Genomic DNA, 26,647 nt, shown 5'->3' with positions numbered 1-26,647 from the left:
AATGAAAATAAGAGTTTTTCTGAATGAACCAGTGAGCTATTCTTATGATTTAACTCTTTTTTTCAGTCACAGTATATATTGAAAAGCGTAAGTGAAAAGTACCATGGAATTCATTTAACCAGGTGTGCGTCTGTGGAGCGTGTCAATAGAGACGCCTGCTGTAGTACTTCTGTCTGTAGTCGATTGTTTTAAGAAAAAAAAAAAACTGCTTGAATATCAAAGGAAATCCGAACGGACTGGCTGAAAACAGTTCAGCGATGTGCTCACGGCGCCCGGTGCCAGTAATGATCCCAGCAGCAGCATCCAGCCCTCCGCCGGCATTAAGATCTATACCCACTCCACAGGAACAGAGAGATCTGCTCGCTCTGCCAGAACAGACTGGAGCCATTCTCCTCTCCCGGCCCGGGTTATTCTCCACACATCATCAGCGAGGAACAACTGTGGCGTGGCCGGTCAGAAAAATGAAGTCAAGGTGCGGTTAATGAAGAAAAGGAACGAGCCGCCTGTGTTCAGTCTTTATTTTCTGTCTCCTGGCAGCCGGTTTCGCACCTGAGATTCAGGCTTTCAGTAAACAAACAGGTTTATCTTTTATCTTTTGGAATATATCCACTTTAAGTTGGGTAGAAGATGATTTTGGAAGCATCTTGTGCAAATCATCTCACCATACAACAAAGAGCCCTGTTTTTCTTTTTTTATTGTTTTCCTGAATTGGATGTACTTACTTCAAACAACTTTACCAATTTGGACATCAAAACCGAAGTTGGTGTCAAACATAACTACCGGCTTGTTAGTGCTGGAGGAAATTCTTTATAAAGCACATTTTCACGCGATCCATCAACGCACAGCAAAGTAAAGCTTTCCCAGGTCTGAGCGCGTCTCTCACATGAGGACCAGTAACACAATACCTGCCGAAAGAAGCAACCATTCCGATCATTATTAATGAAATAAAGTCAATAATGTGATTACTTTCCTACATTGTAATAGAAGAATGAAATCCTGTATGCTTATTTCTGATGAACAATACTGCAAAAGGCTTTATTTTTATTGAATTACAGTCCTGTTTATATATAATTGTAAAATTCGATGCAGTTATTAGATTTACAAAGGATTCTTTATTAATCCTAATCAGCCGTTGATTTAATAATCCGTTGAATTGTTGGAAAGCGTGATTGTTATTGATTCAAATCCTTTATTACGCTGTGACTTTTTGCCATCATGTAAACACTAGTTTCATTGACCGATTCAGCACCGTAAAGCAAGACGGGAATTGAACTTGCAACCATTGGATTGACGTCCAGCTCTAATAAAGGAACAAAAACCAGAGGAACAGGTGGTGTTACGGTGGGAAGAACTGAAGGATTATATCGTCATCTCAAATATGATTGTTGCTGTTAAAACAAGGCTGTTGCACACAAATCATCCCTAATTTCACCGCTGGGTAAAACCCTGTCTTGATTCTCAGCCTGGTGTCGTTCTGCTGCAGGTTTGTGAACATCACTCGTCCTTGACGTTGAATCATTAAAGCGATGCTCGTTTTTTTTCAGTCTGCATGTATATGTCCATTTTCATTAACGGCTTTCCTGCTCTTTTTTTTTTTTTTTTTTTTAGTGCACAGTCCTGTGTGCACGACCGGCTTGTTGCTCACATGTTTAATAATAGTTGAAAGGCTGACTTCTATAGCTGACCTTCAACATTCAGTTCGCACGCATTGAATGCATTTAAAAAACTTTGATAATCACAGATTAGCGTTATTTTGTTCTCACTGTCTTTATCCTCGCTGCCATTTGCATTTAGGTTTCAAGCTATTGAGGTGAATAATTAATGAAGACCAAAAAGAAAGATGATTTTCTAAATTTCTTGGAAAAGTAATTAAAAAAAAATGTGGTCCTTATTTCAGCATGCAAGGGACCATTTTACTGCAAAAGAGAGGTTGATTGGAGCTTCTTTTGGCATTGGGTCATGATTAGAGAAGTTTATGATGATTTATTTATGAAAAATAAAACTTTAATTAGTTGACTAGTCTTTAAAAAAAAGGGGGGGGGGGCTGCTCAGAAGCCTTTGCACATTTTGCACAATGCAGTAGTAAAGAAGTTAGCATTTAGCATCTTAGCAAAATATTACGTTTCTGGAGAAGCAGATCTACTGATAAGCTGCATTGTTTTCTCAGATCGGAAGAAGATAAAAAAAAACAGACGGTACAACAGGAGCCTTGGTTGGTTTTCCTCCTGTATTGTTGGTGTAAAACAATGTTTTCGTACCGTTGATCTAACACGCAATCCTGTATTCAAACTCCCCTCAAACTTTTGCTTCAGTGATATTTTAACAGCAGCCGTCGTTGAGAAACACCGAGATCAAAGATTTTTGCAAAAAGCAGTAATTTGTCAAAACATTCCGAGCGCCTGTTCGACACAGCTGAAAAGAGACATCGATGACGTTGATTGAGCGGCGTCAGATCTGCAGATTGAAGAGCGGGAGCGCCTGATTTCGGTCCTGGAGGAGCTGGAGCATTTATTGACTGTCAAGCAGCATAAACAGAGCAAACAGTGGGAACGTGCACAACGCGGCTCGCCGCGCCGCCAACGTCATCGCCTGCTGTGCTTGAGATGGTAGAATCACCGTTAGAGAGACTCTTTCCATCTGTCGTGCTGCGCGCGCGCGCGCGCGCGCACACACACACACACACACACACACACACACACACACACACACACACACACACACACACACACACATATACTGCATGCATACTTTTAAAATTGCGGTTTTCCCTGTTCTTTCACTTATGCATGGTGGAAAACCCCTTCGGTGCCGCGTTTTAAAGACTGGAAAAGTGCAGATTGTAAAATTCAACCTTTCTTCATTTCTCTCTTTCAGTCTTCGAGTTGCATTTAGTCTTTTTTTTTTAACATCCTTCAGAATTTAGATCTTTAGTTTAATGAAAGAGAATAGTTAAAAAAAAAAAAAGGTAATAATGTTCAGGCAGTCATCAATATTTATCATTTCTTAAGTCACCCATTCACTCAACCTCTCTGTCCAGGGTGTATTTCAAGAAATGGAAACAGATTCTTTTTTGTTCTTACCTTTCAGAAGTCCATTTCCTTTTACACAGGTCAGTACAGAGAGTGATCCCAATTACCCAGGATGCCCTTCCTGCCGCCTGCAAGAATCAAACCTGGGTCCCACACACTTCAAGGTCAAGACTTAACCCCGTGCTCCGCCATCAACCGTAAAACCCGGATAACGCCTAAAAGCTCCAGGACTGCAGAACCAGAATGAGACGCAGCTGAGACAAAGTGAACTCGAGCTCTGGAGATTGTCTTTCGAGGCCCCCTCAGGTTCTCCTCAACGCCTAACAGGAGACCGAGGCATTCAGTTATCTATCTTTATTACAAGATGCCTCCAAACCCTGCACAGATTCTCCATAACCTTACGGCATGGAGCTTTATAGAGGGGAGGGGAAAAAAAGGCAGATGGAGGCTTTAAGAAATAAACAAAACTAACTCTTTGCCTGTTTTTTCTTCAAATATTCTACATTTTCCAGCACACCTCCTTCAATTAAATGGCCTTTTTTCACTGTCACATGTGCTGCAGTCATTTCATCAGTAACACGGCTTCAGCGCTGAGTTATTTAAATGCAGCGGACACTCTGGAGGGATAAAACAGAGAAGATGGATGAGCAATATATGTAGGCTAAAATATGAATATAAAATTATGTTAAAAAGGCTCCTGGGATCTTGTTATTATCACGGCGGCAATTATGACAAATTACCCAACCTAACATGAAGGCAGATCATCCAGGCGGAGAAGAATGTTTTCAATTTAGATATCACATGTTTGTGTTACTACCAACTAACCCCTTATATAACCCCTTATATATAGCAGTCATTCCGTTATTATGGAAAGAACATATCAACACGAAGTTCATCCTTTATGTACTAGAAAAAAAAATGAAAGTTTTCTTATAGGATAACTCTAAATTACTTGTGATGGAAATTCTCTCACACTGCTGTCAAAGTAACTTAGCTCAGGATCAATGCAGAAGTATTACAGTGAACAAGAGTTTATCGACATAGAAACCTTTAGCGGGTTTTGGTTAAAATGGGATAGGTTTCTGTCAGAAAGCCTGAGTTAACTGAGATTTGTTGGAGTAAAGCGCAAAACGCTATGAGAACTGTAACAGAGAGACGAGAGACAGCAGCTTTGGAGCTTCGTCTCGAATTACATTAGCTATTAATTTAAAGGACTGTATTTTCAATCTGTATATCTGTCAAAAAATACTAAAAGACTAAAAAAGTATGTCTTTTTGGTGTGTTTTCAATTATTACCAAGCCTCAGTGCTTCATAACCTTTTACGTTTTTTTACTCAATGGAATTTAAATTATATATATGGTGAGGTAGCAGCTTTCTATGGTCACACAGTGACATCTAGTGGTCACAAATGTTATGAACTCATAGCTTTTGATGCTTTTGATACATAATCTTTATAACAAAACAATTACAAAAAGAGTGACATAGTCTAAAAAAATATGCTAAACGGTTACGAGACAGAGACATGTCCAGGCGTTATTTTCAGTCATGCTTCCCGCCAGAGCTAATACCTTCAAGTGACTCATTCAAGCTGCGCAGAGCTTCATGGAAGCCATTTTGCTGGTGGAAACGCAAGCGTGAGGCTGATTGTCGTAGTGTTTGATGAGGGTAAACAAACCAAAGCATCATTTGGTGTCAAACTGTCAGAGAACAGCGCTGATTAAAGTGTTACGGAAAAATTAGGGGAGTGGGACTCGAACGTGGGAACTGGTGCTGCTGTCACAGGAAGTGACAGCCGGGGTCTAGAGAGAGAACATCGTTCCTCACCTTCTGAACAGCAGCGCTGCTGCACTTCTTTAGGTGTCTTCTGTCAAAATCAAGTATTTCTACAAATTCAGGCTTCTACCGCTTTGAAAAAAAAAAAAAAAAAGATATAAAGACATTTTCTGCCTTGTCTGAGCTGCATTTTGTCCGTTTTAAAGATTTAGCAGACGAGGGATATAAGAGGATTATTCTGGACATCTTTATTTCTTTGCTGAGAAAACTCAAAGAATGGCAGGTAGTTTTCTTTTTTTCATTATTTTATTTTATTCAGGAACAAGAACCGGGGAACCGGGACAGAAATTGGATGCTTTTGTTTTGCTGTGATTGATTCAGATAAATTTACCCTGAAATGTAACATAATTAGCTCGCAAGGGGCTTCTGCAGATCCACTGCAGTGTTGGAGGCACACCTCTCAGCAGGGAGGAACCGGCGCTGCATCATTTACCGCTTATTGTACCTGCGTGTTAAGACCAGTGAAATCAGATATTATAATGGTGCCGCAGTACAGGAGGCCAAAGAGCTTTTTCAGAGTGCTGCTGCGGAATTAAGATGGTAATTACAGAGACAAATCACTCCAGCTTATCCCGACTGTGGGAAAAGTAGAAAACCAATTTCCGAACACATTAAATGTGTTTCGTACACACAATGTGTGCAGATATCTCAGCCAGCAATCTGCAGCAAAAAGACTCACTGCTGTGTTTTATGTATATTTATTTTAACTGCTCGTTCCCATTTCATATGATGATACTCACATTATTGTAATCGTACCATAAAAATAATGAAAGTTTTGATGTAGAGTGCATTCAAAGGGAAGAATCACAGCATCCAACTGAAATCTCTTTAAATTTGATTGAATTTTTCTATTAATTCTCTCATTTAGTCCAAACTGTTTATTTGTATTTTCTTATTTTCCCCGTTGTCATAAATATCTAGGTTTGTGGCTTTGATCAATTAATTTGACCCAGTAATAAATAATAATAATAATAATAAATAAATAATAATAAATTTGAGGACAAATGTGCATGTTGTCAGTGGTGGCCATCTTGAAAAATGGCTGCCAATTAAAAATATTTGCTCATCATTTTTCATCATTTTTTTCAAAATTTAGCAGTTTATGTTTGATCTTTGGTGCTTTTACCATACTTTAGCACGATCTAATGACATGTTTGTAGTATATACTTTAAAGGTGCATTAAGGAGTTTTACAACCTTAAAAATACTTATTTTCCACCATAAATATGTTACACATTTTTAATGATGTGTACAATGTGCCCTGACATATTCATTACAAGAACCTCTAACAGCGCTAAACTGTCACTTGAAAGTTGCAGTGCCGGTCCGGCACCAGCATTTTTTTGGGGAGAATTTGAAAGGAATGACGTAATCGCGCTCTGGCTTGTTAGGTTTCATTTTGTCCGCCATTACTCCGCCAGATGCTTAGTGAGCAACAACTGAGCAGGAGCTTCCAGAAAGTAAGAAAAGACTGGCTTCTAGCACTGCCACAGCTCCAGCACAGACTCCACCAGGTAAAAGAAACTTACATTTTACTCGAGCGCCACTAAACGAGCGAGGAAGGAGTTCCTCTCTTCCGTGCACGTGAGCCACAGGGACGAGTTTTTCACTAAGCTGCATTACGCCCAAGGCCTGCAGGGGGCGGTGTTTCGCATAAAACGTGCAAACTCCTTAATGCACCTTTAAGAACATCTTTAAAACTGTGACACAAACTTAAAGTTTTATACATATAGTTTCATTCCTGTTTAAAGTGTGCATGCAAATTTTTACAAAGGAGGTCATCAAATCAATTCACAAAGACTTTCTTGGTGACAGAATTTGGCATTTCTTATTTTTTAATCGTCTGCTTTATTTTCTGTAGTTTTTGGTCTATAGCCTGTTAGCTTCGTAGCTAACAGTGCCAGTTAGATTTTTGGCTTCTGTACCTTGAGTTCATAGATTTGACATTAATGTCAATTTAAGAGTTTTACCCTCTGTATATATCCAAGGGGAAGTGTCTGTCATGACTTAGTTGTGTGCGTAACAATAATTTTTCTTCACTTCCTTTAAAACTGCAGCCATGTTGAGTGAGGTTAAACCAGAAGAGAGCTCTTCAAAATGCAACAAAACCTTCCTTCCAAGGCCCAAATGCTTTAAGTGTTTCAGTTTAGCTTTGACACAGCAACATTTTGAAAATAATGTCTGGTTATATTTCTAGATTTTTATGTTTCTTGTTCCCTTTGACTTCTTGTTATCTGTTTCTCTCATTTTGAGCTGATTTTAGTCACTTTGGATGAGTTGCTTTGGGTTCAAACTCAGAAACCAGCTGTCAGCGTCACCGTGTTCGTGCCTGAGAGGAGCAATTACGTCAGTCTCGTTAAATGTGCGCGGCAACGGCCAGCTGTGGGGCTTTAAGCGCCGTCTTGGCGAACGCCTGATTATCATCCGTCACCGAAGATTTGCTGTGAAAACACTGAAATCAAGGGTTGATCAGAAAGCAGGTCGGCGTAAACTGCAGCACTCGACCGTGCTCACACAGAGCAGGGATCTCCTCCCTCGAAAACAGCATTAGACCAAATTATACCACTCAATCATGGCTGGCGGCCCCCTGGCACCGTGCGTCGGTTCGCATCTGCAGAGAGTCGTTCCGCCTGCGTTCTGTCCGTCCGTACCTTCCTCTCCGCGCTCCCACCAAGGCCGCGGTGTTTTCAGCTCCTCTCCTTTGTCTGCCTCTTTGTTAGCCAGATACTTTAAAAACCTATTAAGGGATTTTCAGCGGTAATTTTTTTGTGCTTCTCTTATTCTAAGAATACATTTTGTTCCTCATTGTGCAGCCTTGAGCATGTATGTAGTCCCTGAGTGCTTTTTGGTTATTACTGTTATCATTTATGGATGCTTGGCACAAATTAGCTCTCCGTAGGCTTTGTGGAACTTTTTTTTTTTTCTAAATGCTTTGTAAAGCACAAATGTTTGATTCAACTGTAAACCAAGGATGATGGAATTTAGAACAATGATAAATAACAAAATGTGGATTCAGGATGATAGTTCTGTATCTCCCTGTGACCCTAAATGAATCTTAACAGAAGCTACATGGATTTTTGGCTTTAGTTTTGTATCTTTTCAGAAATATATTTGCGACAAGAGTTTAAACTTGATGAGCAAATTTTCATGCCCCATCTCTTTTATCCATTACAATAGATGATTTTCAATCATTTTAAATCCCTGGACTATCCCTCCTAAGGATCGTGTTGTTTTACGTGCTTCTTTGTGATTATTTTGTTAACTGTTTAGTCATTTAATTCCACTAATTTATTCATTTAGAGAAAAAGTCGCTTGTTTATTTCCGCACTTTATTTGGAGCCAGAGAACAGCACAGCAAACCTCAGAGGTCTCGTTGAGCCCGTACAGCTCCATGATTCAGGGCCGCTCTGGCAGCGAGAAGGGGCTCAGCGCTGCATTCAGCCAGTGGTTATAATATTATGGCTGCTTGGTGTATGATCTAACTGTTGAACTGGAGTTTACTGTGAATCTGTAAATTTGGCAGATTGCAGTAAACGTACCTCCCGGCTGAGATTGGCAGAGCCGCCGTCCAGGCACTGAAGGGAGTGAGACCGAGGACTCATATTTCTGAGTGTTTGGCGGGGAAATCTCCTGCGAGCAGGGTGGGAACACGATGGAGGAATTGTGCTTTATGCTTCAAGTTTGGCTCTTTCTTTTTGAGCAAAGTTTTGGAAATCCGAACCGTCTCTAACTCACAGAGCAGTTTTCTCCTCTCGTGCCAGATCCCGACTCTCCTCACGCTCACTTTAACTTTTTTTTTTTTTTTTTTTTTTTACTGTGCTAATTACAAGTGGGTGTGTGTTTTTTTCTCCCTCCGGTGTTTTTGGCCCCGTGCACTCCTCAGCTGCTTAACCCCGTTCCCGTAGCATTAATAAGGTGAGGGCTGACCCAGATATGACTGATACGTTTTGGAGGAGTTTGTGAAGCCCGGGGCAGAGAGGGACGCTGCAGAAAGCCTACGTTGCTTGTTCTGTCGCAGTGAACAACAAAAGGAGGAGATTCCTATCAGCGGCTGTCTCCTCCGAATTAAATCAACCGGCTTCACTGAGCTGCAGCGTCTGAGCTGAGAGAGCCGGAGCAAGGGAAGCTGGGAACAGAGGAGAGCTGCTGCTCCCTCTTTTCATCAGCGCTCTGTTGGCCTCAGCAGATATTAATACCGTATTTTCTGGAGTATCAGTGGAGACGTCGTAGACCAGACCTTCATGGACCAGAAGACTGGCTGCTTAGGGTTAGGGTTAAAGCTAGCTCACTGTAAGTCAGCAAAATTCATTGTTAGATGTCTGCAATATTATCTTCGAAACATTTCCCATGAACTTCCTGAAGCCTTCATGAATTCAGCTCAGTCACGTGGAAACAGATCTCAGGTCTTCAAATCATTTAGAAGAAAAAGCTTAAAACATGTCAAATTAGTCTGATCATGGTTTCGCCAACAGCAGCCATTATTCAGAGCAGATTGTTGACAAGTTCTCATGGAAATCTGCAGCGAGAGCCGTTTTCTTCCCAACATGCGATTTTGTTTCAAGTTTTCTCGACATACCTTCATTTTCCATAGTAATGATTTAGAACTGCTGTTTACTCAGATTTACTCTGTATTGTTGCTCCAACTACTGTTGGGTGTTGAACGTTTGGGTGTTTCGCTATCGAGCTGTGTAGCTGTGTGCACCCCCATCCCAATTCACACGAAGAGCAAAAAGATGCACGTCATTCTCTCTGGGAAAACAGCTGCGTGTTATTTTAGAAACCTTCACTCGCCTAAGTAACAATTTGCTGGTATTGGAGTCTTTCAAAGTCCTGCAGTTCTTGGCACGGTTACTCTCTACTCTAAAGTTTACTGTACGATCAAAGTCGGGGATAAATTTTTTACACGGCGAGGGGAGCTCTGCCAGTATGTTTGAAGTGTGGCACGCCACCAGCAGATACCTCCCTGCAGTTCAAATTGTGTTGAAATGCAGTCGTCTTTTTACGAGGAGCTGTGGCTTCTCCATTCATTTATTCTGTCACCACGGAGCTGCTGGCCTGTGTTACCCAGCTGATCCACTGTGGCAGTCTTAAATTATTATTCTTTATCTCCTTCCTCCATCGCATCGAGAAAATACAGCTGATGTAGTACTGCGGGAAAGTCATGGATTTCCAGCCGACGCCGAGCTGAACTTGATATAGCTCATAACACTGCGTAAGCCTTCGCATTGAGTTTTGCTCCTCTGTGACCTGTAGATCAAAGTAATGGACTATCGGCGGCTGTGCACTCCAAACTAAAGAGGCTTGAGCTACTGAGCAGTTTAATGGTTTTGGGCAGGTTCTTAATTATAGGACAGTTTCCCCTGAGTGATTCCTCTGTCATGCCACTGCAAGGCAATTGTACATTTTCACCTGATCAATACACCAAGGATGTTTAATAAAAGCTACACGAAGTGACTAAGTCAAATCAATTAAGACATAATTATTCTGGCCAGCAGCAAAGCAATATATTAACGGAATATGACAGAAAGTTCCACTAACAAGCAGCGAAGGGACAAAACTACAACTTTTCAGTTGACTTTTCACTTTCACGCGGTTTCCTTTGATATTATCGTCAGTTTCAGGGCCTCAAATTTCACTTGGGGCCACATTTTGTGTGCAAATGTTTCACGCACAATTCGCAGCCTAACAATTCTTGCTCCACAAATACTTTAGGACCTCTGAAGTTCTTTTATGCATGGCAGCCATATATCAATGACTGCATGGTTGGTGGTTCAGATCTGTTTAAATGAATGCAGCTTGTGATGAAGTTGGAGATCAGCATTGGCTCTGACTTTTAATGTTCGAGCACTTCGAACTAACAAACCTTATGGTCACAATATTGCTTCGCTGATCTTGTTTGACCAATCAATGGCCAGACGAAGTCAGTTGACTAGGATTTCCAGCCTTGCCCAACGGCACACAGTGCTGGTAATGAGGTCCTGATCTGGCACGTTCCTCATGTTCATAATAAAGTTCATTAATTCAGATTGCTCTCTATTATAGACCTAAAACAAGGCATGTGTAGAAAACCTTGTTTTCAAATTGAATAACTTGTTTTTTTTTAAATCTTTTTTTCAACTAGTTCAAGAAACACCTTTTCAAATGAACAATATTTTGCACTGTTGTAAAATTGAATGATCATAAACTGATGCCACAGTGCTGTATTTTTTTTTCTTCATCTCTTTTTTCAACCAAAAATGCTTCACCCTGATTAGGGGGTGTCTGAGTAAAAACACTGGCAACAGGGGGCACCTCACTGAAAAAGGTTGAGAACCATTTGTTGCGTAGCTACTTGTCTTATTTAAAGTTGGTATCGTTGCATCCGTAACAACATAAAATACGACGACAAATTTAGCTTTTTTTGCACTTCTGGCGAATTTGCTCGGTAGTTAACGAGTTAGCACACTCATTAACAGAAACTTAATATTTATCACAATTAATAATCCATGTTTCCTGTCAAGAAGAGAAATAGTCAGTTGTACCAGCCTCATTCAAAACTCAGTGACAGCCCAGCAGGGCCCGCTGTGATATATAATTTAATCTTTTGTGCTACATTCGTTCAGTGTGGTGCACAGGCTGCGAGTTTGGAGCTCTTGAGGAAGTGCAGCTTCCACGTCCACAACAAGCAGCCCTTGTTGTCCTCTGCCGCCGTGGGCGTCTCGCACGGGCGCTCTGATAGTGGCCTGATGACTTTTTGTTCCAACAAGTTCAGCGGGTCAGACGTGTCATCCGTTTTACTTTGGTCTGAGCTGGTATTGATCTCTCCCTAAGTGTGGCTTCTTTTTCTCTCTTAGCCGGCGTTCCAGTGACACTGAGAAAGTCCTCCTCTCCCTGTTTATCTGGGCCACGCTCGAATCAAACCCAGAACGAGCCGTAAACTCGGTTACGGTGCAGCAAAACGGCTCAGAGACGCTGGTGCATTGCAAGTAAATTTTGTTCCCAGGACACCCAATAAAACCTCAGCTGTCACAGATGATTTGCTGCGACGCTTCCAGTTCTCCTTGCTCTTGTTTACTGATAATCAAAGATGTTAATCTACAATCGCTACACCTGGTTATGCACCGGATGTACTGTGTGAAGAATGAAAAGGTTTTTTTTGGGGCAAAAAATCCCTAAAAAACATCACATTTTTAAGCTACTGCCAACAGCAGAAGCAGCACGTTGAACTGACTCTTGAGTCACAGACTGTCTCAAAATGCTGAGTAGAAAAATCCCACATTTAGACAGCAATAAGTTTCACCTATTGCTGGTGAGCCAGGAGACTTCTATTCCCCAAACACTATTTATTCAAGTTCTTTTAATTTTGAAAAAGTGCCATGCCGATTATGCTCGTTCTGCTCCGATAGTTTGACAACTAATTAATGGAAACATTGATACACACTGAATCAAACTGGAATGCTGGAGTCGGGGATGCTTTCATGTTGTGCCTTGTGTTAATAATGTAGCTGGATGCTCATTTGTCATCCTGCTGCTGTTACACAATCACATGTAGAAAAAAAACAAAAACAAGGAAGGATGATACAAGACTCAGGCGAGGAAATATTTATAGTCGCACTTGCACAGTCGCACAAATTTAGCATAATAATATCACTTGATTACAACGAGCTATTAAATGAACCCTCTTTTGTTCAGCAGATCATTAATAGCCCTCACCTTCTGCTTTTGGCATTTGAGGATTGTGTTGTTGAGGCAATCATTCAGTAGGACTGCGTGCCAAATACTTGTAGCACAACAGAGATTATTCACCCGACCAATGATAGATAATGGCTCAGTCAAAAAAAATAAGTACAATATTTTATCTTCTGGGGAGCAACACTGGAGCGAAGCACAGCTGTCGTATAACTCATTCAATTTCAGTTCAATTCCATTTTTATGTCATCAAATGTAACATAGTCAAGGCATCTTTAGAGAGAGAAAAAAAACAAAAACATGAGCAAGCTGCAGTGAAGGTAGAAGTGAAAAAAAACATCCTCCTTTTAATAGGAAGAAACCTGCAGGTGCAGACTCAGAGGTGGAGGCTTTCTGCTGTTGGGGTCATGGGATAGAAAGGGGAAATGATGGGATAGGACTGAAACCCTGGCAGTACGGATTCTCTCCAATTGTGTATTTTACAATACACTGAAAATATAAGACGTGGCAGCCTTTGAAATACAGCTTCCTAAATTTGGCGCCAAATTCTTATCATGAAATTCTTGCTGCGCCCTAAAATGTTTTAGCCAAACAATATAATAAATGAGAATCAAAAAGGATGTCAGAGCCTGGAAGGAGCCCTGATATATGCTGCTTTCCTGCTGAAGGCAGTGGCTATCTATTATACTTTATGACTCCATACTGACCAAGTGCTTCAAAACAATTGTTTTGCAAAATACATGTTGCAGCAGAAAGAGTGACTCACCAGCCAGTGATAGAAAACCATGATTTAAATCTCCTTCCTATGCATGCACATGGGTCTTACCTTTGGCTTCATTCCATAATCTGAAAACATGCATGGCAGCAGCGAGGAGACTGTGAGAGCATTTCACTGCTGTTTGGAATTTATGGGAGTGTGTTTTGCTCTGGACCCAACTGACCAAGCAGCATGCTTTCATAACAACATGGTTACAACAAGAAAAAAGGAAACCCTGAATAACAACTGTTACAAAGTACCAACAGGAGCAGAAGTTTGCATGGTCTTATGTTTTTTTTTTTTTTTTGGTTTGACAATGGATTTCTTGGTTGAACTCGTCACCAGACATTTAATGTCAAATTGTTCCTGATGGGGGTTGAGCACCTTGCATTGTGGGTTGTGTGTCTGTGCGTGTCTGTTTGTGTGTCTGTGTGTGCGCGTGTGTGAAGGTCACTAAAATTGTCAACCATGAAGAGACTGCAGAAGCAGTGAAAAAAAGCACGTATAAGTAAAATTCATTAAGCCGAATGACGTCCTCTCACGGACAGGTCAGGAGTTTGCATGTTCTCCCTCTGTGCACGAATGGGTTTTCTCTGGGTACTCTGGTTTAGTCTCACAGTCCAAACACATGAACAGCATTAGAATCATGATACTGAGAGCTTGTTTAAATGGAACCTGTGTTTGTTTGAATGGACGGTATTGGTAGAGCAGCGTGGGACGTCTCCGGGTGGAGTCAGTCGATCCCACTTAACCAAACATGAAGGAAAGGAGTTTCCCATCACTGCTCTTTGGTTCACAGTCAGATTTTAGATTTGTAGAGACATTTCTGTGTGATACAAATCTCAACTCAGTAAGAACAGCAGATTTGCATCCTAAATGTAGTGTGGCTGTGTCCCTCGTCTTTTCACTGTGATGGACTGGAGAACTGTGTTGGGTTTTGACAACTTTTCACCCTTTTGCTTTGTTGGGAACTTGAAAACTCCCATCTTGATAAAGCAGGGAAAAAAAGTTGTGTGCATGCATGAATGGGCATTCACATTAGTACCATGTATGTGTTTAATATGAAATAATTTGGACCTTTTAGTGGAATATTTGCTGGTTTTCTACCATTCAAAATGACTGTAATTCAATTCACCAGTATTTTTCACTGCACTTTTACCGTTTCTTTTATAAAAATTCTTTAAAGTATTTCTTCATGATAACCCCTTGTGATTTTTTTCCTATTGAATCCACCTTTCCAACAACGGGCTGAATAATTCAGCTTTTTAAATGGGATCGCCCTGAAATCAAAGCGTCAGCTTGTAGGGGGAGCTGAAGTAGCTCCTGTATGACCAACATGAGAGCTCCTTTCTGTCAACTTGCTGTCGCGCACTTAAAAGTCATTTTGAAGCACTTCATCACTTGCGCATACATTTTCTTTTTTTTTTTTTTTTTCTTTGATGCACATGACCGGGTTGAGGTTAGCCTGAATTTAATGCAGGATCGCCAAATGAGCGACGGGATTCATCTTTTCCTGCAAACACCCCGGGTAGACGTCCTTCCTTCCTTTTTTTTTTTTTTTTTCAGCCACTATGCAGTCTGTCTTATCAGATCATGTCTTAAAAGCCAAATAAAAAGAGACAGGGAACGGATGCAAGCATGAAGTGAGTCCAGAGATGTGCGTTCACGTGCAGACGACACCCCGCTTTGATGTTCCGCCCTCTAAATGTGTTTGATATGTAAAGTGCCAGCATATCATTAAGCGACAACTTCAAGTGTCTCCGTCAGGATGCGAGGGAGGAAGACGTGTCGCCGGCGTTGCGTCGGGGGGGAGCGGGGGAGCCGCCGCGGAACTCGGCCCGCTCGGTGACTTTGAGAAGTTCTACAAGGCCCCATCCGGTCGGAACGAGCCGGATGTGAAGGATCGGAGGCAGACGGCGATATCATCCATCAGCCACTTCACCTGCGTCTAATGGCTCGCCGCAGACGGGCATGTTTGACTGTGCGTTTGATGTGTGCACACTACATGCCCACCTACTCCTTTTATGTCAGAATATCAGCAGGCAGCACAGTGTCAGGGCTCACAAATGGATTTTCTAATCCAGTTGTTTGCTTGAGGTTCTTTCAGCCTCCAGTTTTGAAGCCCAAGCCAAAAATGTACTTAAACACCAGCGTTTTCCCAGAGACTGCTCTCTCTCTCTCTCTCTCGCTCTCCCTCTCTCGCTCTCTCACCTGATGGCTGTCATTGTGTGTTTTGACTGACTGAAACATTTTTCCATTTTTTTTTTTTTTTTTCACGGCGGGGGGAGGTGGAGAGAGGGCAGAGACGCAGGCGGGAAAGGCGAAGGACATCAGGAAAGCTCAAATAATGAGAAGTCAAGCAGGGCAGGCCATAATTGTTAATTACATTTATTCCAGTGCTTTTGGAATGCAGCCATGATGCTTTCAGGAATATAAAGTGGTGTCCTCAACATGTTCCAGCTTCAGCCTTTTAAATGGCTCTGAGTGATCAGTCCTGAAATTCAATAAGCAGAGCCCCTATTTCAGTCCGCAGGCAGCCAGCAAGCAGCCGTAAAAAGAATAAAGTCAGATGTTTAAAAGCAGGAGAGATAAAGTCTCAACAGCATTAAAGCAAATGAAACCCGGGCTTTGTTGTGACGACTTGCTGGCCTGACAGTGTGGTATTATTCTACTCCAACAAATAAATGTCCCTTCAATTAAAAAGCAAAAGTAAGTCACAAGACCGCAAAAAGTGTTGCGAAGTAATTACTCCTCAGGGAAAGGGTCGGCTAGATTGTGTTGATTAATGTGTGTTTATCATGCTTGTGCTGTCGAACATTTGATTAAAAAGTTATCAGTGAACTTTCACCGTAAAACCTGCAGTAATTAAATTTACAGCAGTAAATCTGTGCTATTTATTTTTTTACTATTTATTGTGGATTTATATTCATTGTCATTAACAGAGAGGATCCAGGAAAAAGTCCAAACTGGGGGATTTTTGGAGACTTTCTGAGTGCAGCACTCTCCTTCTGGGCTAAAGTTGATTTTCTGTCTTTATTTCAAAACTACGTCACTGGCAAATCATTCTTCGTGAAGCAAAATCAATTCGTCCATCCATCTGCTCATTAAACAGTTCTGGAACAACTTATTTTATTTTTGATACATGCAGCATCTGAAACTAATCGGATCGGGTCAACTGGACTTGGCCATATGTCTGGGAAGATGTTTCATCGCGTAAGAAAAGGTGATGACTGTGCAGTGAAAAGGCTACTGAGGATGGAGCTACCTGGCAAGAGAGGAGGAGGAAGTGCATGAAGAGGGTTGGGATACGAGGGAGGACATTCAGGCGATTTATGTGAGAAAGGAAGACGTTGGACAAACAGAAGGATCTGCTGTGGCAAAAAACAGGAATTTCATTGTATCTCTAAAAGCACTGCTTCTTGTAGCAAGTAAGTGTATGAGGAGAGTTTTGTTCCAGAAGCTAAAGTTCACATGAATCCACCATGACAAAGGTTAGAGTTTATAACGCTGGATAAATGGCACAATGCGGCCTTGACGGGTCACCTCCATCACAAGGCTGACACCTGAGGGCAACTTAGAGTCACTCATTATCTGAATTGCATGGTTTTGGATGATCAGAGGAAAACATGCAGAATACACAAAGAAAAACACTCGATGTTGGTGCGGTGAGGCGGCAAACCACTACACCACTCATTTGGGCTCATTCTTAAGCTACCCACAGTTTGGAGCTCTTGACTGGGAAGGAGCTTGGTGATTTCTGTGTTCTATTTGCCTTAGCTGACTCTGCTTTGTGATCAATGTGTTATGATTTTGTTGCTATGTTATTCTCTAATTGCTTCTTTGATAGCATATTAACTGAAAATCACACTAATTATCAGACGACCAGGAGAAAACGCAACTTGACTGAACTTCTGTCGTGATGCAGAACTTGGCATAACACCAGGAGATGAGGATTAGACTCCGAATATAACGTCATCTTACTGTTCTAGACTTTTTTGTCCAGGACATAACATGCCTGTTTTATGTCCAGTCAATACAGTAATAAACTAAACAAATGATGACAATGATGGAGGTTCAAGGGTTTTACTCTATCGGTTTCATTCTTGAGTTGATCGAGCTCCTGAGTCATCGGGTGTCCCAATCCTTTTGGCGGTTTCTTGGGAACACGCTCACTTTTGCCGAATCTGTGTTTAGTGTGAGACGAAAAACCCTCCCAGCTTGTTTGTTTTCACTCGGCCAAGTTTGCTTGTTCTTCCCTTTAACTGGCAGATTGGATGACCTCTTCAACTTTTTACCTCTCGTTGAACTCAAGTCTCCGGCTGTGAAGGTCACTCCTCACCACATCTGAAATCAATTAAAACAGAAATGGTCGGGACCAGAGCGGCGTTATGAAGTGTGAGGTTCAGAAGCGAGCGTCTTGCCCTGTGTTGGTGCTCTGAATTTTTTTTTCTTCCCTCTTGATAAAAAGGGGATTTGTTGCTGGAAGCTGACTGAACATGCTGCCAAACGGGGCCTTAATTGAATTCTAAAGAGAAACCGTCAGTCAATTCGTCTTCCCGTCACTCCAGGAGCATTGTTGTTGAAATAAAGCCATCGGCTCAGGAGAACTACAAATAAGCCTGAGCCCGGTTTTTTGAATCAACTCCTCTTTTTTTAACTCACATCCACTGATGTATATATACCTTCCCAGTTATACTTGCCACCCCCAAACCATCTGCTGTCAGACATCGGTAATTAGTTTTATGGTGTTCTTGGCAGGCCGAGTATGGCTCCGCGATAATTACCCTTTTATTGTTTTGTATTCTATTGTTAATGCTGTTGTTGTTTTCTGGCTTGTCCTAATTAAAAGTTTGCAGAATTAACACGGGCCGCCCTTTTTGTCCTTCTAAATTGCTTATCCTGCTGCGTTAAAGGATATGATGGATGGAGTGAGAGCAGATTTAATGTGGAACCGTGAAGCATCCCACTAATGGAAGGAGGCTAAATCCTTTAAACTACACAGCACCACACTTTCTGTGTTTGCAAAGCTGTAATTATTAGTAAGTTTCCAGTTCTCTGGCACTCTTATCTCAAACATCCCGGGGCTGCACGGCGGTGTAGCGGCCAGCAATCTCGCCTGGTTGCAAACAGCCCAGGTTCCATTCTGCGCTCCAGTCCTGTGTTGAGTTGGTATTTTCTTCTGTGCATGTGGCTTTCTGCGGATGCGCTCACTTCCTCACACAAAGACACAAAGACATGCTTGCGAGGTCAACTTGTGACTGTATTGCATGCGATTGTGTGTCTCTTTGTGTTAGCGGTTTAATGGACTGATGACCTGTGGAGGGAACAGGCATTGTCCATGTCAGTGAGGATTCGCTCCATCCACCCATGACCTGAACTTGGTGAAGCTGTTATATAGAGACAGACTGACTGAACCCTTCAGTGTAGTAAGAACAACAGAACATCATTGTTCTTATGTCACAACCTGAAACAGCTGAGAAGTGGCTGTATTAGTCATTCTGCTGAGGTTAGCACCCTCACTTTGATTTAAGGTGTCGTGGTTAGCATTCCTACCTCGTAATATGAAAACCAAGGTTGAATCCTGTACTTCAGCTTCCTCCAGAAATCTAATGGTGAGCGTTTGAGGCTATTTGAGGTTAAGTTATCTTTGGGTTGGATGTTTTATTTCCCTGTGTTGACCTGTTCAGTGTTTGTATCCTACCTTCAGTCTGCTGTCATCTGGGAACAATCCCCTGTGATTTTCTCAGTTTGTGTTTGAATTCTGGGCTCCAGGCCTTTTGGTTTTAGTTTGCATGTTCTTACTGTGCATGTATGAGTTTTCTCAAAACACTGTCTCTCCCTCTCCCAGTCCTCAAACATTGTTCTAGTGATTTTAAATTGAAGCTAGCAGGAATAGAAGGTGAATGTAAGGGGTTTAGGGTTGGACCCTGCTTTTTGGGTTCATTACGGTCTTAGAATATGATGTTTGAATATCCTTAAATAGCTTTAAAGGGGTCGTAACGGTCAGTGTGCAAAGGTTTGCATCCACATTTAGGATCTTAGACCAGGCGTGTTAAATCTTGGTCCTGGAGGACCACCATGCTGCATGAATACACGGATGTTCGCAAGGACAGGTGCACAAGTTGGATTACTATTCTGGGTGTAACTATAATACGACCAAGTGAATATGGATTGAGGCAAACGTTGCTATCATCAGTGTACTCGCACATGTGCAGAAGAGCTGTTTTCTACGGCCGTAATCCCGCCTCTACACAGAGATGGAGCGTTTTTGAAATGTTCCATCAAAAGTTATGTTGTCAGTCTCCTACCTTTTGCTCGTCGTCCGTTTCCCTTCACCCTAAGTTACATGAAGCAGGTAGAAGCGATAAATCGGTGGATGGAAACGAGGTTTGTTCAGCTTTCAGAGTGTCTGCTCAGCCTCCTGGAGTCAATAGTCCTCCTGCTGCACCTCTCACTGCGCTGTTTGTCTTAAAGTGGTTTTAAGCTGACAGGTGGAGAGAGCCTTCCCGGGACCACGGACGTGATGTCTGAGAGGTTCCCGGCGCCGAGCTTTGGTCACTGTCACGGCCAAATCCACTTACAAACAACCCAGTAAGCTCTCACGTTCAGCAACACACATTAAGGTGAAGTGAAATCTCCAGATTAAACCCCCTCACAGAGGGATGTACAAACCCAATCCAGTTCACTTTCACCAGGTATCGACTCTGTTACCTGCTCTTTAGAGAGTAAACTTCAGAAACATTCGGCTCCCTGCAGCCCTCCTGGATGAAAAACTACAATATAAATCGATTTTATGTTGTGTCTGTTGATTTAATTCAGGATGACTGACGTAAGCAAGAGTTCAGTAAAATAGTAAAGCGCTGCTTTTTACTGGAAACATCAGCTTTCGATAATGTGAACGCTAACAGGGAGACAGCGGCTCTGCAACCACATTTTACTATAGTGAATCCAAGCTGTTTTTATTACTCTGAGTTTACTATTCAATCAAATACATGTTCATTAACATTAACTCATTGGAATTGTCTGATAAATTTAGCATCTAACAGACAGTTATTTCTCAGGAACATTCAGCTCTTGTACATTTACCTACATATCTGATACTTGCAGCAAGAATTAACTCCATTTCTTTCTTCATATAAAGGATCTATAATCCTGAACAAAGACGATTTCTTTCTCCATCCAAGACAGTGTCACTGGAAATAATTTGTGGGCTCTTTATCCTCCCTTGATTATTAAATCAAAGTCTTTGGGCAAATCTTATTTCCATTTAGCTTTCAGCTTTTCTTCTTGTGCGATTGCATGCTATCGGCGGTACGCTGTGAAGCAGCGAGGGGTAAGTCTGATACGGCCGGAACGGCTGATTATCCAATCTTTAATCCCAGTTTATTCAGAAGTTTAGGAAGTGCAGCATTTTTCTAACTCTACAAACTTCCATGTCTTTTATTGAAAAATACACGGATATATGTGACGCACAGAATGTGAGAATCTATATTTTTATCGGTGTTTGAGCCCTTCCACCATCTGATTCCTTTGCATTTGAGAATCCTCCCTTCATTACTAATAGGTACACTGTTGAGTGGGTCAGCTGTCACTTCTACTTACATCTGACTGTCAGGACGTCCGTGTTGATCCTGTCTTTAATTAAATATTCATCTTCTGAAAATAGTTTCTCATTGAAATATTGAAATGAGCGGTGCACCCTGCTCCGAGGTTATTAAAATTGGATGATAAACCAGCGGTGTTCAACATATGGTCTGCGGGCGAAACCCAGCCCGCTCGAGATAAAATTCCGGCCTGTTTGAATTACAAAGACATCAACTTTGATTTCTCGATGAAGATCACTGCTCTCTCTGGTTGATTGGCTGTGCTAGCAGCATGTTAACACAGCGCTGAGCTGAGAGGCCTGTGATGGAGCAGCCTTACATGGTAGCATTAGCATGACTGAAACTGTGCATGTTGAAAGATGTAAAGGTTTTTCAGACATTTTATTTATGTAATTGCTCTGTCACTCCTTTTGGCATTAATGTATTCGTACCAGTAACACAGATTTGCAATTGTAACATTAAGAGAGCCGCTGCATCCAGATCAAAGATCATCTTCCTCCCACTAACCGATGTAACTTTTTCAAATAGCCACCTTTTTTTATTTTCAGTAACAATCAAAATAACTCATTATTCTAATCAAGTATTGGATTTCTCTGATTATGAGTCGCATGTTTTCTAAGTAGTTTAGCTGGTTATTTAATTTATTTCATCTGGTTCAAATAATGTATGACCACTACATATCTCTGCATGACAACATGCAACGACCACAGAACCACTGAAACTTTCATCAGTGCTGTATTTTAATGGCAGCAGTATTTTAAGTGAAAATAGAAAACAGAAAGAGTTCAGAGTGTGGGCGACTGACGGAAACAGAGAAACTGACCATGATGAAGAAAACAAATCAGGCTAATTATGATTAACAAAGAGCCACTAATTTATAAACGACTGTTTGGATTCCACTCGAAAAATTATTAGAACTTGATTAATATCAACACATGAACTTGACTTCTCATTAATGACCAGCAGTTATTACTCATTTATTTTGAAGTGTGCGACAGCTAATGAAACAACCTGGAGTAAATATCAATGCGTGATAACACGGGGAAGCTACACGCTGTTTGACATTAAGTGCCTTCGATTAGACGTAGCCGATCCTGATCACAAAGATAATATCGCTAAAGGTTAGCTTTAAATTAAGTTCCTCTCTCTGGGTTCAACGGGAAAGCATCAATTTATCTGATCATGTTTAATTTTCCCTCCATTTTTTTTCCCCTCCTAATTACCCGAGTTTCAGTTCGCCTCCACGTTCCGCCCTCTGCCTTTAGCCTAAATGTCAGAGCACTACATATTTACCGAGGCTAATGACCTGTGCTGACAAGAGACAGATACACAGAGAGTAATGATTTGCGCTCGGAGGGGGGTTTCTGGTGAGCGGCCGGACATCTCAGTCTGTGTCCTCTAATGGGGCCTGTCTTCAGTGATTAGGGATTGTTGACGGGCGAAGTTGTAGTGCCTCGCACCAGCTGGAGCGCGCCGTTTCTTATCCCTATTTATTACCAACACCCCAATCTTAGCAGTAAGTGCCCCCCCCCCCCCCCCCCACCCCACCCCCCAACACACACACACACACACACACGCTCAAATGACGGCACATGCCTTTTGCTCATTATGTTAGATATGAGATGGTGAAACAAACATGGTCGTGGGGGGAGAACGCCGCCGTCGTTCCCTCCCACGCCTCCCGAAAAACTTGCGGGTCTCGGGGCCACACTGGCAATCACACTGCAGCTCTCTCATCATTACACCCCTGCTCACAGCGCAGCGCCGGGACTTTTTTTTTTTTTTTCCCCTCCTCCTGAACCGGCCTGGAACCGACCTAATTAGGCTGTCATCTCCATTCTCTTGTCTTTGAGGCAGCTGGATTTTCTGTGATTAGTTTTCTCCGTGTCATTTCGAAAACGACTCAAAGGCCGCAAACGCTTTTTTTTCCCTTCACCCCCCCCCCTCCGTCTAAATTAATCAACAGCCTCCTTTTTTCTTCTTCCTTCCCGTCGAACCTCGAGCTAATTGTAGAGGGACGGCAGTGCCTCCGTGTCTTCTTTCCTCTAGAGAGACAAAAGGGGGCTATAATTCTATTTCTGGGATCACGACCCATGCTGTGACCGTCAGAGTCTGCTCACTCCGTTCTCTCGCCCCCCCCCCCCCCCCCCCCCCCCCAAGGGGCTTCACCCGCGGGGGCTCGTAATGACCCGGCCGCTGGAGGCTGTAATCGACCTGCACCTCTTGACCCACGCTTGTACACAAACTGTACCGTCATTATGCGGCAGGTAATGCATACAGAACTACCACCATCTTCCTGCGGGTGCAGAGGGCTAAATTAATTAGCATGAAAGTCAAGGATAGCTAATGGGCAGCGCGGACAAATAACACAATAAGGGCTTCTTGTATTCCGCAGTAATTCAAACACACTGAGCTTATTTGATTATATATTCCTGCCAAATGCACACTCATCCCCTATGCAAAAAGGGGACCTAATGGCATACTAATGCACAGTGTTAACCATTATGCATGAGCCATTTGAGCCTAAGCCACCATGAAAGCCAATCAAACCATAGCCCTCCAAATTCCACAGTGTGCCTTATTTTTCAGAACAGTTTATTCTCTTGAAATCTGCAATTAATTGCTCAGAGTTAATTGCGGCCTGAACTACAGATGACCTCTCGCCGCTCTGCTGCCGCCGCAGAGACGCGTGTAATAGATGTAGCGCGGCGAAAAGTGACGCGCTCGGAGGGATTAGTGCGGACCCTCCTGTTGCGGCTGAAGGCTCGGACGCCATCCTCCAAGATAACACCTGACTGAAATGAAGAGACGCTTCACAGATCGAGAGGCGGCGATGCCACTGGTACTCCTGAAAGCAGCAGTGCAGACTTTAAGCCATCGAATCCACGAAGAATGAAAGAGAACAGATGGATGCAGGCAGCTCGACAGAGCAAATCAGCTCCCCTCACTCCTGAGAACATTTGTTACCATCCCTCAATATCAGGCTTTAACTAAATGCTGTTAACTTTAGCATTGACCTTGTTGTAATGTGCTCAGCGGAAAAAAACTTTTAAATTCAGTGTTCTGTCACTTGTGTGTTTGTTAAGGCTATTTCCACACTTATTTAATTTATTTTTGCACTGGAACTATCAAAAGCCATATAAACAAAAATCAAGGATAATATTTTTTTGGAAAGAGGAAAAGTAACCAAAAATGACATACTTCAACTTCAAGTTAAAAAAGAAATTGGTTAATTAGATGAAATTCTCACTGGTTGTCTTAAAAAAGAAAAAGGTTGTATAATCCTTCAAGAAATGTGTTTCAGATTAGTGATGTTTTCTAATTCTCATTAAAATGTAACGGACAGTTTTGAATAAACCAGAAATATTAGGCCATTGGAGCTCGTAATAAGTATTAATTTAGTAAAAAAGTTTCTTGATAGCGACAGATTTAATTAGCATTAGCTGAAGCTGTAATAGCTAATGTTTGACTAACCTGTTGTCTAAGGCTTTGTGCCTCTGTAATTCTGAAATAACCCAGTCCTCCTGACAGCAACATGAAAGATGTTCCACTTGAATTAACATTAGCATTAGTTTTTATCTACAGTGGCTATGATTAGCATTAGCAACCTTGGAAAACTGTTAGCGTTCCTCTGTAGGAGCTGTCTGCAGTACATACTATCAAGACAAATTGAAGGAACATCACAAATGAAATTAAACAGATAATAGAGCATCTTCCTCCCATGTACTAATGTGTTATAGATCATGAACGTCCTTGTAATTGATTTTCAGTAACTTTTAAAGACGCCACCTCGCCGTTCTAATCAAGCTCTAATTTCCACTGGCTCGCTCTTAGTCGGGACACAGCGACTCTGGCGTTTAGTCACGGAGGGATGTTTTTAAGCTGCATCCGCGGGTTTGGGGAGAAGCGAAGCAGCTCACTCTTCAAAGACATTTCAAGCTCTGGAAATTTGACCCAGCTTCGTCACTATCCATCATACGTGGTCATTAACCTGTGACACGCAGCAGCCATCGATCATCCCGCGTCATAAATCACTCTGTCCTTTGAAACAATACCATTTCTACATCTCACAATGCAATCCCACGAGAGAGCGGAGAGGAAGAAGAAGGAGGGAAGCGAGCGGCGTGGCGGGGGGGGTGATCCGACGACTGTCGGATCTTGAGCCCGGGTGTGCACGTCGACCGGTCCCAGACAACCCGTGTGCATGCAAGCTTCGCTCTTAATCGGCTATGATTATAACTAATGGCTATACTGATGTACATTTTCTCCCCAGCAGGATGGTGCAATTAGGATCAAGTGAATTCAGTTTCTCCTCAGGCGGTCCCCAAACCCTCTTTCTCTGGATGTGTTCTTCACCAAGCGCACACACAGTGTGTTTGTGTGCGAGGCAGAGGCAGTGTCTGTATCACTGTGCGCATAAAACAACACACACACACACACATATACCAGCTTTTCAACGTGCAGCATATGCTCCTGCTGGTTCCCCTGATTTTTTAGAAACTTCAACTGTTTTTGTAGGCACTTGTACGCTGTGGCTATTTTAAAGCTCTCATCCTTTAGACGAGAAACTCTGATGTCTTTTTCACAAAGACGTGGCTGCAGGAGATGTTCTGCATGCCTCCGCCGCCATCGATGTCTTTCTGATCATTCTGGGAGACATCAATACCGGCTAGAGCGAAAGGACAAAAAGCTCTCCATTTGCTCGAAAACTGTCAACTGCAGCTTGAACAACTCAAAATGAACATTTTAAATGGTTTCCGCACAAATAATACCGTCAGATTGAGTTTAAATGTGTCCACTGGAGGGCGCCACTCTGACCTGACGTGGTCAAATAACAAGAACGATAACGCATTTTAAACGTTTTTTCATTTCTTGCTCTTCGTGTTTTGTTGATGTCTTCTTTTTATTTCTCTGAATGTCTTCTTCTTCGTTTTCTTTCTTATCATCTTGGTTTCACTCATCGTTATCATTTTCAATTTTTTTCATTCGTCTTCGTTTTGTTTTCTGTTTTCTATCATTTTTGGTCTTCATATTCATCTTTGTCTGCTTCTGTGTCTCCTTTTTAATTCTCTTTGGTGTCTCCTGAATTTCAAAACGGTGCTCAATTGTTTATTAAGAGTGAACAAAGTTCTTAATTCAATTATTAATTAAAGTAAACAAAGTAAATAATTCTCCGGCATAACGGTGAAAGCAGGTCTGGCTTCGTCTCGACCCGGCTCGTCCGTTCACCGCGGGCATGAGGAACATACGCAAACATGTGCTGTACGAATCTCTGCAGTTTTGTTGATGGTAGATGACTGCATTATTCATCAAACAAGACTCGCCTGTGGTGAAACGCTCCACCCTGCAGCTTTCCAAGTTGTTTTTGTGTGTGTGTGTGTGTGTGTGTGTGTGTGTGTGTGTGTGTGTGTGTGTAAAACACGCTGAAAACCTCCATAGTACATAAACACGTTAGCCGCTGCGGGCCAATTACACAGCGAGGCTGATTGAGATTGTGTTTAGTTTCCATCAATTAGAAATGTTTTCGGTCAAGAGATGATCAAACTGCACTTACATTTTAAAGCCAAAGTGCTTCCCCAAACATTAAATCTACATTGAGCTTTTTTTTTTTTTCTTCCATTCAGCAGGGGATTAACGAGGAGGAGGGCTTACCAGCGGAGAGTTCAAATCACATTTCTAAACATCATATACGTTGGAGGAATACAAATGTCCTCAGATTCAGTCCAGTGTTCTCTGTCAGTAACACGACGGTTCAT

This window comes from Salarias fasciatus, chromosome 18 (assembly GCF_902148845.1).
Source record: "Salarias fasciatus chromosome 18, fSalaFa1.1, whole genome shotgun sequence".
Taxonomy (NCBI): Eukaryota; Metazoa; Chordata; class Actinopteri; order Blenniiformes; family Blenniidae; genus Salarias; species Salarias fasciatus.
This window is presented reverse-complemented; position numbering follows the sequence as displayed.